Source organism: Lactuca virosa, chromosome 8 (genome assembly GCF_052849685.1).
Source record: "Lactuca virosa cultivar CGN04683 chromosome 8, Lactuca_virosa_CGN04683_v6, whole genome shotgun sequence".
NCBI classification, from domain to species: domain Eukaryota; kingdom Viridiplantae; phylum Streptophyta; class Magnoliopsida; order Asterales; family Asteraceae; genus Lactuca; species Lactuca virosa.
In genome coordinates this window covers 66,522,464-66,533,146 of record NC_136433.1, presented here as the reverse complement: position 1 = coordinate 66,533,146, position 10,683 = coordinate 66,522,464, and the positions used below count along the sequence as shown (strand labels likewise).

The 10,683-nt window shown below is 30.3% G+C and overlaps 1 long non-coding RNA gene across 1 annotated transcript; it reads left to right on the top strand.

The window, feature by feature from the left end:
- Window positions 1-956: 956 nt before the first annotated feature.
- On the top strand, window positions 957-2,524 carry LOC145129224 (uncharacterized). The gene is made up of 3 exons (XR_013717387.1): window positions 957-1,406; window positions 1,603-1,797; window positions 1,880-2,524. It is a non-coding gene; the product is annotated as an uncharacterized LOC145129224 (long non-coding RNA).
- Window positions 2,525-10,683: the final 8,159 nt, after the last annotated feature.

Here is a 10,683-nt window from a genome sequence, read left to right as displayed (position 1 = left end):
GTTTATGCATTTCATCAAACAGGTGGAGTGCATACAATTTAACTTTTTTTAAAATGTTAAAAACATGATACTTTGACTATTTAAATCTTACAAAATAGTAGATTGATAGAGAATTATATGAAATTTTTCAAAAAAAAAAACGATTTGATCTTTTTCTAACCTCAATTTTGAAGTTTTATTTGATAATCGATGTTGAATGAATGATATGAAGTGGATTTTTTGTTGATTATCGATGATGTTGATCTAATGACGCTGGGAGTATAATTAATCGTAGATGTTGAAGATCTGATCGTATTCAAGCAGAATTGAAAGTTGGATTAAAAGAACAAAAAACGAATTTTTGTTGTTAACTGTTGAATCGTGTTGATAAACATGTTATTGACGAAGATCGATGATTGATTAACACTGGATGATGTTGATGATGGTTTAATTGAAGAAATCTGGATGATTGTTGAAGGTTGGAGGAGAAATTTGGATGATGAACGATCGATTAGAAATAACTTTGAAGTGTTATCTATTTCTATACAGTTACGTATTTGAGATTGAAGGTTATTATCATATTTACAAGTTTGCCACCGTGTCTTTTTATGCTTAGATTAAATGAGTGGCTGAGAATGATTCCCCCATTATCAACCTTTTTTATTTTTCTCAATTGAATCCACCTATATATATATATATATATATATATATATATATATATATATATATATATATATATATATATATATATACCTTAATAAGCATTTAACATGTTTTGCTGAATTTTAAGATGTAGAAACTATAAAGTGGTTTGTACAATCAATTTATTCAATACATAAAATATAAATCTTATGTGGTCAACAATTTGGAAAAGTCAAAAATCTTTTTATCGTTTGACTGAGCCATTTACAAACTTTCAAGCAGAAAATACAATAATACAGTGCATACGCTTCCTTATTTCTTGGGGTTCTTTTGGCCCAGTCCTTATCCCTGAGTCGTCTTTGAAGCCTTAGATCCTGGCAAAAATCTATCGATTCTGGTTCATCCTCCCTTATATCAGGGCTGCTCTTCTTCGCTGAAATCATTTCCTATTTTCCTCCATCAATTGAAAAGCCCTAAGACCCATCACCAACATCGTTTTCACCTGTCACGCCACCACTGAACCACTATCGCTGCTCTCTCCTCTCCGTGTCTCTCTAAAATAAAGCCCTAAATCCCCTATCTCCCTCTTTCTCGGCCGGTCCAGATAAACGAGATGTGTCTGCCTCCTTCTGTATTGGCGTCTACCTTGTCAAGCACGTTCGAACGAGATGTCCTCGCTCATTTCACACCCATCCTAATTTTTCAATCCACCTTTCGCAATATGTTATTAAAGCTGAGTATTTGATACTGGAGAAGGTAGGCGAACTTAAAGTCTACGAGCCACGGTACGCATATTTTGAAATTTTGTAATATTAGCATTAATGTTCGATTCTGAGTTTTTAATTTACAAAACAGATCCTCTATTTTGTTTTGCTACTGTCAACAATTGTACGGAGAGATGTTGAACAGGTTAATATCAAATGGGAAGAATGAAAAACATGAATTAATATTGGGTATCATTCATATTCCTTTTCTGTTCAGGAGGTGTATGAAGATGACAAGCTAAGGAAAAACAAGAAACAAGTTAATGATTGATGATTGAGTTACGTGATCTAGAAGGTAATGGTGGGAATTGTGTCATGGTGGAAGCCTAGGGAAGAAACATGAATGTATTGGGGCTATAAAGTCAGATATGCTCCCAACATCAGTTCAGTACTTAAACAATGCCCGTATAAGGTAGGTATATATATTTTGAAAAATCCCCATCTCACTCTATACCCTCTATTTAATTATATGTTTGTGTGTTTTTTGTTTACAGGTACTGAAATGGCTGTTTAACAGTGTGTATAAATAGACTCTTAAAGGTTTTTGTTCAATTGATTTTTGTTTCTAAGGGTTACCATGTCAGGTAAATTGAGGGTTTTCTTTTTAATTCTGAAGGCTTTTGCTTTCGAGTCAAATGCAGCCCATGTTTTGATTCCAAAAGCTTTTGTTTGTTTTACATTCTAAGCTAAAGTTGAGGTTTTTGTTTGTTTATTCAAATGAGCTTTGTTTTTCTTTCAGTCTCAAAGTGACGTTAAGTATTAATGTTTTACAACCAAGTTCAAACTAATGTTTTAGTGATTGATAGCAAAGTTCAAAGTAATTTAAATAACTTTTGGATCTTTGGATTTAAAAGTAATTCAATTCTATTTTGTGAGGTTGGTATATGTTTTGGTAGGATTTTTCTATCTTTTCTTGGTTGGGTTTAAAGCGGGAGGCATGGGTCCTATAAAGTAAAAATGACATGGGAGTGAAAAGAATATGGATTGATTACCTTTGTAGCTTAAAAGTGTATGCATATTAATTAGTACATTGCCAATGACCAAAGTTGTCAAAAGTGAAAGAGGTGATTCAGTTTTATAAGTGTAATCACGTTTTGTATTTTAATGTTTAAGTTAATATTTTTCATGTGTTTCTTCTATTATTTGTTTTTAATTTTAATAAATAGTTGTGAGGTCTATTATATTCAAGTTTCCTTTTAAATAACTATATACTTTTTGCTAATACTATCAAAAGGAATACACTTATTTTATACTTTAAACAAAGATTTGATTCAAACGTATATATTTTGGTTTACGTTTTGGCACTCGAGTTGTAATCACTTTTTCTTTTACCTTTTTTTTATATTATTTTGATTTCTTTGAATAATATTTATAACAATTAGTTGATCATCTATAGAATTATATGATATTGACAATTTACATGAATAAAGTCAGATTGAAAATTCTCTATTGTGTTTTCATCAATTCTTTTGTCTAAAAAATAATTGGCATGGTCTCTTCATCGGGTCACAGTTCGACCGACCGCTTCGACTTGGGTTTTAAAGCACATATAATTATAAATCATTCAATTTATTATACTAAAAATATTTTAAATTTAACATAAAAGAAAATTACAAATATGCCTCCCCATATATTTCCGATTTTCGTTCAAGGTCAAAATAGTTGGATTTAAAAAAAAATGGATAGTTATTTTGGTTTAAGAGGAAAAGTCCTTTTTAAGACCAAACTTGCAAAAATAGCCAAACTTATTGATGAAAAATGTAATTTACTCGATATAAAGTTGTCCTTATGAAAGTCCGTACAAATTAAATAAAATCATTTTTTTTGGTTTAACTATTGCAAAAAGTATTTTTATGGTTAACCATTAAAAATTTGTTATTTTTTTAAATAACCACAACGTAAAACTTTTAATTATATTAAAACCGAAACAACAACATTTATTTATATTAAAAAAAACAACAAACACAACATACATTATATAAATTTTTTATGTTGAATGATATTTTTCATAGTGTGGTTTTTTGGAAGGACTTGTTTCATAAATGAACTAAGGCGTAAGGAACTATTTGATGTTTGCAAGAAAAAAAACTATTTGATGTTTGCAAGAAAAAAAAAACAACAAACATAACATACATTTATGAAATAGAAACTATTTGATGTTTGCAAGAAAAAAAACTAATCGTACTTTTAATTTTAACCAAAAACAACATATATTATAGATATATATTTTAATGATAGATGATATGTTGTATGTGCATTAAGGTCCCGTTTGATAGTTTCTGTCCGGTAAAGTGTTGTCTGGGAAAGTTTTCTCACTGGGAAAGAAACCATGCTGTTTGATTGTACATCTGATTGACTCTGCTGAATGATGAAAAAAAGTAATAATTCAATAAAAAATAAATTTAAAAAAATTTATTTCAAAAAATTAATAATCCAATAAAGAAAGAAAGAGGCGGGGTTTGGTGTATAATTGTCTTTCCAGCCCATTCAGCCAGAAAGATATGATTTTGGGAGTTTCTGGGAAAGACATATCTTACCGGGAAAGACCCCTTCTTTTGTGCAAATCAAACAGTCTTTCCGGTCCATTCAGCCAGAAAGATCTGTTTGGACCTGGAAAGATGCGTATCAAACGGGGCCTAAGTGTTCTTTTTTTTAATATGTCATGTATTGCATACTATTCGTATTAAGGTATGTTTTCGAAAAAATCTAATCACCAAAACAGAAATATTCTTCGGAAAAAAAACTCTTCATCGCACCCACATTCAATGTCCACTGCTTAATTGAAACTCATCATTGCCCGTTGAAAAAACTAATTGCCGAAACAAACTTATTATGTGTTCATGTACATTTGTAAAGAATCTCAACTTTTTCATTTTAATTCTTCCTGATTTCCTTTCTGCTACTATGAGTCTTATTGATAATTGTTTAGATATCATAAACAATTTGTGCAAAAAAATTAATGGCATGTATAACTAAATTCTGAAAAACTATTCGAACCCGTCGCTTGTCACGGGTAAACGGCTAGTGTATATATATATATATATATATATATATATATATATATATATATATATATATATAAAGAGAGAGAGAGAGAGAGAGATAGAGAGAGAGAGCTAGGTTCAGGTATTTAAAGTAATTATTGTGTAATTGTATGCATAAATATGGGCCAATCAAAATTAAATAATTAAATAAATAAATAAGGGTAATTTAGTAATTTGTTTAATAACTTCCAAAAATAATCTCTATAATCATGGTATTGACTTTTATTAAATCTTGTTCCCCTCTTTATATAAAAACCGATTTCTGAAAACCCTAAATTGAGCAACAGGAGCGTCGGTGAGAGTTACTTGTTTGGCCGTGCACAAGAACGGATATGAATCTGCACCGTTTTCATTCTCGAGTTGTCTGGCAGATGTGAAGGGTTACTTCTTGGCCAAAATATCATCGTCCGAGCTTCTAAAAAATGATCTCTGGGAGGTAACTGAGTGCAAGTCTTTCCTTGAGAACTCACCATGGACATGCTGCAAAGTTCCTGAAGACACAAATGGAGGAATCACGGGTGCTCATCTTAATTGATTTCTTTAATTTTTTGTGATCACACGAAGATGCGACTTGTAAGATTTAATATTTGATGTTGCTTTTTTTTTAATTGAATTTGTCCTTTAAACATGAAACAATATATATTTGTGTTCAAAGTTTAAGTATCTAAGATCATTTTTTCACACCACAAAATTGATTTTGTTATAATTTTGTAATAATATTATTTATTTTGTTATAATTTTGTGATAATATTATTTATAAAGGTATTGTCATAAAAAAGATGGAATACATAATTAATTGTTAAAAGCAAAGTGAGTGTTACAAGCCCTACAAACGTTTGCAGGTATGTACACCCAGATATAATCTTGAAGTTTAATATGCTTGCTTGCTGTAATTTGTTTTAACTCTGTGTACGTGTACCTATTATTTGAGATATATGCTTATGTATATTTAGATTCTGCCCACCAACTGTTCGCTGAAATGCTTGAATGAAACAGTTCCTCTATTTCCATCCAAACAAAAAGACAAACAGTTCCTCTAATTCTGTTGGCATTTGTTCACGAATTGTATGAAATCACGAATCCAATTCTGTTGGAATGGAATCATGAATTCTAATTCTGTTGGAATGGAATCACAAATCCATTTCTCTTTAATGGTTTTTGCGTGACTTTATTTTGGTTTGCTTGAATTTTATGCTTGAATTTTATCTTATATTGTTGGTTAATAATGATCAAGTGTTGAATACCATTATTTTTTGTAGGTACGAAACGAGAGATATCAAAGCAAAACATGGTACATATGAAACTTATAACATTCTACTGGAATGAAATCTAGAATTCTGATTCTGTGAGAATAGAATCTTGAAGATGAACATTGTATGGGATGAAGATGAACAATGACCACCAATCTTCCAAAAAAAATGGAATATTCTACCAGAATAATATACAATATAATGAAAATATATATATATATATATATATATATATATATATATATATATATATATGTAATAGTATATTCTGGTAGAATGATTCATATATTGTGTTTTTTGTGTTATTAATAAGTGTAACATTCGCATAGAATAATATATAATTTTTTTTTTCTTTTCTAAGAATGTAATGAAATTTTTTTTAACTTGTATCCAAAATTTTGTTACTATTCTTCAAGAAGTTCATTAAATCAAAATATATATTATGTCAGAATGTGTAATTCTTGTATGGTTCAATCATATTTGCTATTTTTCAATATATTGATAAACATATTCCGTCAGAATTTTCGAATTAGGAGAATTATCATCCATACAATCAGATTTTTAAAATTAATAGAATCTATTTTCCTTAAAATATGTAATTTTCCTTTTTTAAATTTATGTTAATTGACTAAAATACCCTTAGAATGAAATTAGTTGGTATTTTTTAATTATATTTAATTTAATAATATGTATTATTCACTTTCCAAAATTAAGTAAAATGATTGGCCCACAATTATGCATACAATAACACAATACTTAGTTTGAATAGAATAACCTAAGCCTATATATATATATATATATATATATATATATATATATATATATATATATATATATATATATATCTCTATATATATATATATATATATATATATATATATATATATATATATATATATATATAGAGAGAGAGAGAGAGAGAGAGTAAATTACACGAATGATCCATATGGTTTAGGGTAATTTGCACGTTTGGTCCCTAACTTATTTTTTTAACTCGGAAGGTCCTTACTGTTTGTTTTTGTTACGGCGCTTGGTCCCTGCCTTACTTAAAAAGACTATTTTGCCATTGATTTTTTTAATTTATTTAAATACATACACCCCCAACCCCACTCCCCACCTTACCTTACCTACGCCATAATTTTTTCTCTATTTAAATAATAGTTTTTTTAGGTAAGATAGGGACCAAGCGCGTAACAAAAATAAACAGTAGGGACCAAGCGCGTAACAAAAACAAACAATAGGGACCTTCCGAGTTAAAAAATAAGTTAGGGACCAAATGTGCAAATTATCCTAAACCATAGGGACCATTCGTGTAATTTACTTATATATATATATATATATATATATATATATATATATATATATATATATCATTACCTATATGTTAGAGAATTGTGTTTATGTCCACGTCCATAAGCTACTTCATCCTCCAATAAAAATGTTGTAGGCGGCAAATTTGAACGTATATTGTAGTCAGCAGCTTGGCTATCTGTTCACCGCAACCAATTGGAACTTTGTCGCCGCCATAGGAGACTTCACGGTTGGTTTTGCTCCTAGCTTTGCCACTAGCTGCTTCTAGCTTTACCGTTGTCATGCTCGGTGGCCGAGTCACTCTTGCAGACATCTCTCCACGTGTATCTCTATATTCTACAAAAACTCGGAATTAGAGCTTCATATTAACGTCAGTGTCTTCTATCTTCCTCTTTCCCGCTCTAGAATACATGTACAAGCATCAGCTTGAGACTTACCGATGCTTTAATTGCAACCATCGGCTTATCATGTTACGCCTTATGCTTGCATCTTATGCCTTTTGCAGTTTCTTGATTTCATTATCGGTATGTTCTTCAACAGTTTATAAAAAAAATCCCCTAATTTTTCCTCCGTTGAACCAAGCAAGGCGATGGTCGACAAACCTTAGCTGTTTTCTTTGGAAGCATCATTATGGTCGACAAACTATAACCAGTTTTCTTTGTTAGCATAATTAAACTCAATGATTTTTCTTAGTCTTCATTTGCTGCTTAACCTTCTTCAGATTTGAGGTACTCTTTTGTTTCAATTGGTTTATTTGGAGGTTTGGTTAGGAGTGAGGAAACCACGTCGATGACAGGCTCTGCCTCCTTGTTCTCTTTCTATTTGATTTTGTTAATCCCTATTCGTCTACTAAAATAAACTCTTTGTTGGTTTCGTGGTGTAATTTGGATTTTTAATCAGATATTAAGTTGTTGCTTAGGTTTAAAAAAGAGAATTACGATTAAAGACCTCGGTCTCTGGAACTTCTTGTTTGATTCAATATATTGAAATAACGCATTAGTTTTCAGACTCCTACCAAATACATGAAGGGAGGATCATTTTGTTAGATATTTTAGAGAGGCGATTATGGTCTATGGGTATAAAATAAATATGAACCGATGAAAATCAAAATTTTTTTATTTTACTATATGTTTTTCGTTTTAAATTTATTTTACCAAGTGAAGCTCATCTGCTCATTTATTTCTTCACGAGTTTTACTTCCTTATTTGCATTTGATTTACAGCTATACCAAGGCACTTGATAATAAAATTTAAAATCAAGTTTGGTCATGTTCACCAACTGCTCGATGAAATGCTTGAACCAAATCTTAATTCTTATTTTTTATCTAAAGAACCCACAAAAAATTCCTACTGAAATTGTTTTGCTGCTACATATCTCTCAATATGTAATGTTTTTCTGGGATATAAAGATTAATAAAAAAAACATCCAGTAATACAAAATTAAATCAATTTCTTTATCAATTTATGCTCAGGTGTTCTAAAAATAAGAAAAGTTATTCTAAATTTCAATATATTGGGTGATTATACATTTCAGATCATGATCTTCAAGCTGATAATCACGGTTCATTTAAGTTGCTTGACTAAATATTCATAAAGTTTCTTTTTGAAAATGGAGCTTTGCCAAAAGGTGTATTATGGTGGGCTTTTTTATTGTCAGACAACAAAAAAAAGACTAAAAAAGCGAATGACAGTTTGGTCTTTTATTGGATAACTATAAAAGGAAGGTATTACAGAGATACTTGTTGGGGATTTGCGGAAGGTATAGATGGCTAGAGAAAACGGGAAATAGCATTTTTCATTGCCGAATAAACCCATTGTACATTACATTTAGTACCTTATTCAGAAATGACTGACCCCTTCTCTGTTGTTGTTTCTAATGTTGTTACTTGTTAGGTCTGAATCTGACGATTTCAATGCAGAGGATGATTAACTTCTTATGTGGCTTAAGATAATGGTAAATGTGTGCTCTTTCAAGTAAAAAAAGAACCCAACCTGAAGCAATATGAATTTTGACGTTTGCATTGTTATGTTTGTGGTTAAAAAATGATTAACTCTTTAAGATGATCTTTACATTTTTTTTAATTGCAGATGAGAATAACTAGGGAATGCCATGTTGAAATACTAAAGTTGTTGCTTGAAGGTGGAGCCTCTCAGTTTAATTCATTTTGTTTTATGTTAATTTTAATCTACCATTGAAAAGGTTTGATTTGAACTGCAATTGCAGTTGGGAGCGTTCGGTTCTGAACTCACTCATGATTACAGGTATATATGTTTGTTGGCGGTGCCAAATCTTAATACCCTTAATTTTTATTTATTTATTTTTAGCTTTCAAATGATGAAAACACACTTCTATGTCATTGGTGAAGGGTACCTTTTCTTCATCTGTTGAAATGATACTAAGATAGCTTATTCGGCAATGGTTGGAGGTGAGGAACTGTTGTGTATGGTGGATAGCCAAAACCTTTGTGACTCTACTAAAATAAGAAGAAAAATGTGTCCTAATAAGTAAAATTATATGTAAACTAATTACCTTAATTCTGGTATAGTACCATAACCAAAATTAAGTAAAATTTTCAAAGTACAATGTCCTAATAAATAAAATTTTGAAAGAACGATGTTATAATTGGTAGATTTCTCAAAGTACAATGACTAAGGAAATAAATTTAAGTACAATATTGTAACTGAAAGAAACAAAAATAAGACGCTATAATAAACCAATAAACAAATGTATTTATCTATTTCATGCATTTAGCCCTTCTGATTTATTTTTGATGTATATGGTGTAAGTAAATGCAGAACTATAATCCACAGAACGTGAAGTCTCCTAACATCCGTCTTAGCGAGAAGTTGGATGCTAAAAATAGTTTGATTAAACTATTTACATCTCGACAAATGTTCTTAGCACAACAAGGCATCTTGATCCAGAGTAAGTCTTTCCATCTCCCACATATTTACATATTTGTCCTTATTTATTTTTCCCTATATCTCTCCAAAGTTCTTGTCATTTCAAATATTTTTAAGTATAATTTTCCTTAGATGTCCGGTTAAAGCATCACGTGAAGGCTTATATCAAAGTTTAAGCTTTACAGTTTACTCGTTCATGAGGGTATTATTGTCTTTTGCACAGCATGTCTAATTATGCAGGTGAAAAGGGTACAAATAAAATAAAACAACATGCTATGATAACAGATCACCAAATTCATCTAAGGTCAACTAAGTATGAAAAAATTTGCAATTTTTTATAAAGAGGAGTAAGAGGACAAATGTCTATTTGTTTAGGGAACTATATGTGCAGAAAATAAAGTGAAATGACGATTCTGATAAAATTACATGTAGTTGGTTGGCCAATTTCATTTTTAACCCTTGTTTTAAATGTTAAATATTTCAACACTTGATATTTGTAATGCTAAAATTGTTTAATTTGTTGTGAATATTTTGGGTGAAATATTGCAGATGATGTAATTGAAAGTTGATTTTTGTTTTGTGGCAGAGTATATTTTGAATGTGTAGAAGCAAGAATGCTCAATATATGAGCCTATGCATGAGTTTAGCACATTATGAGATTTCAAAGGCAATGTCTATCAGGATGCATGCAAGCATGATTATAGAGATGGATGCAAAACTAGACACCCAAGTAAACATTTAAAACAATTCCCTTCTTGGCCTCTTCACGTTCCTCTTTCTTCTTTTTCTT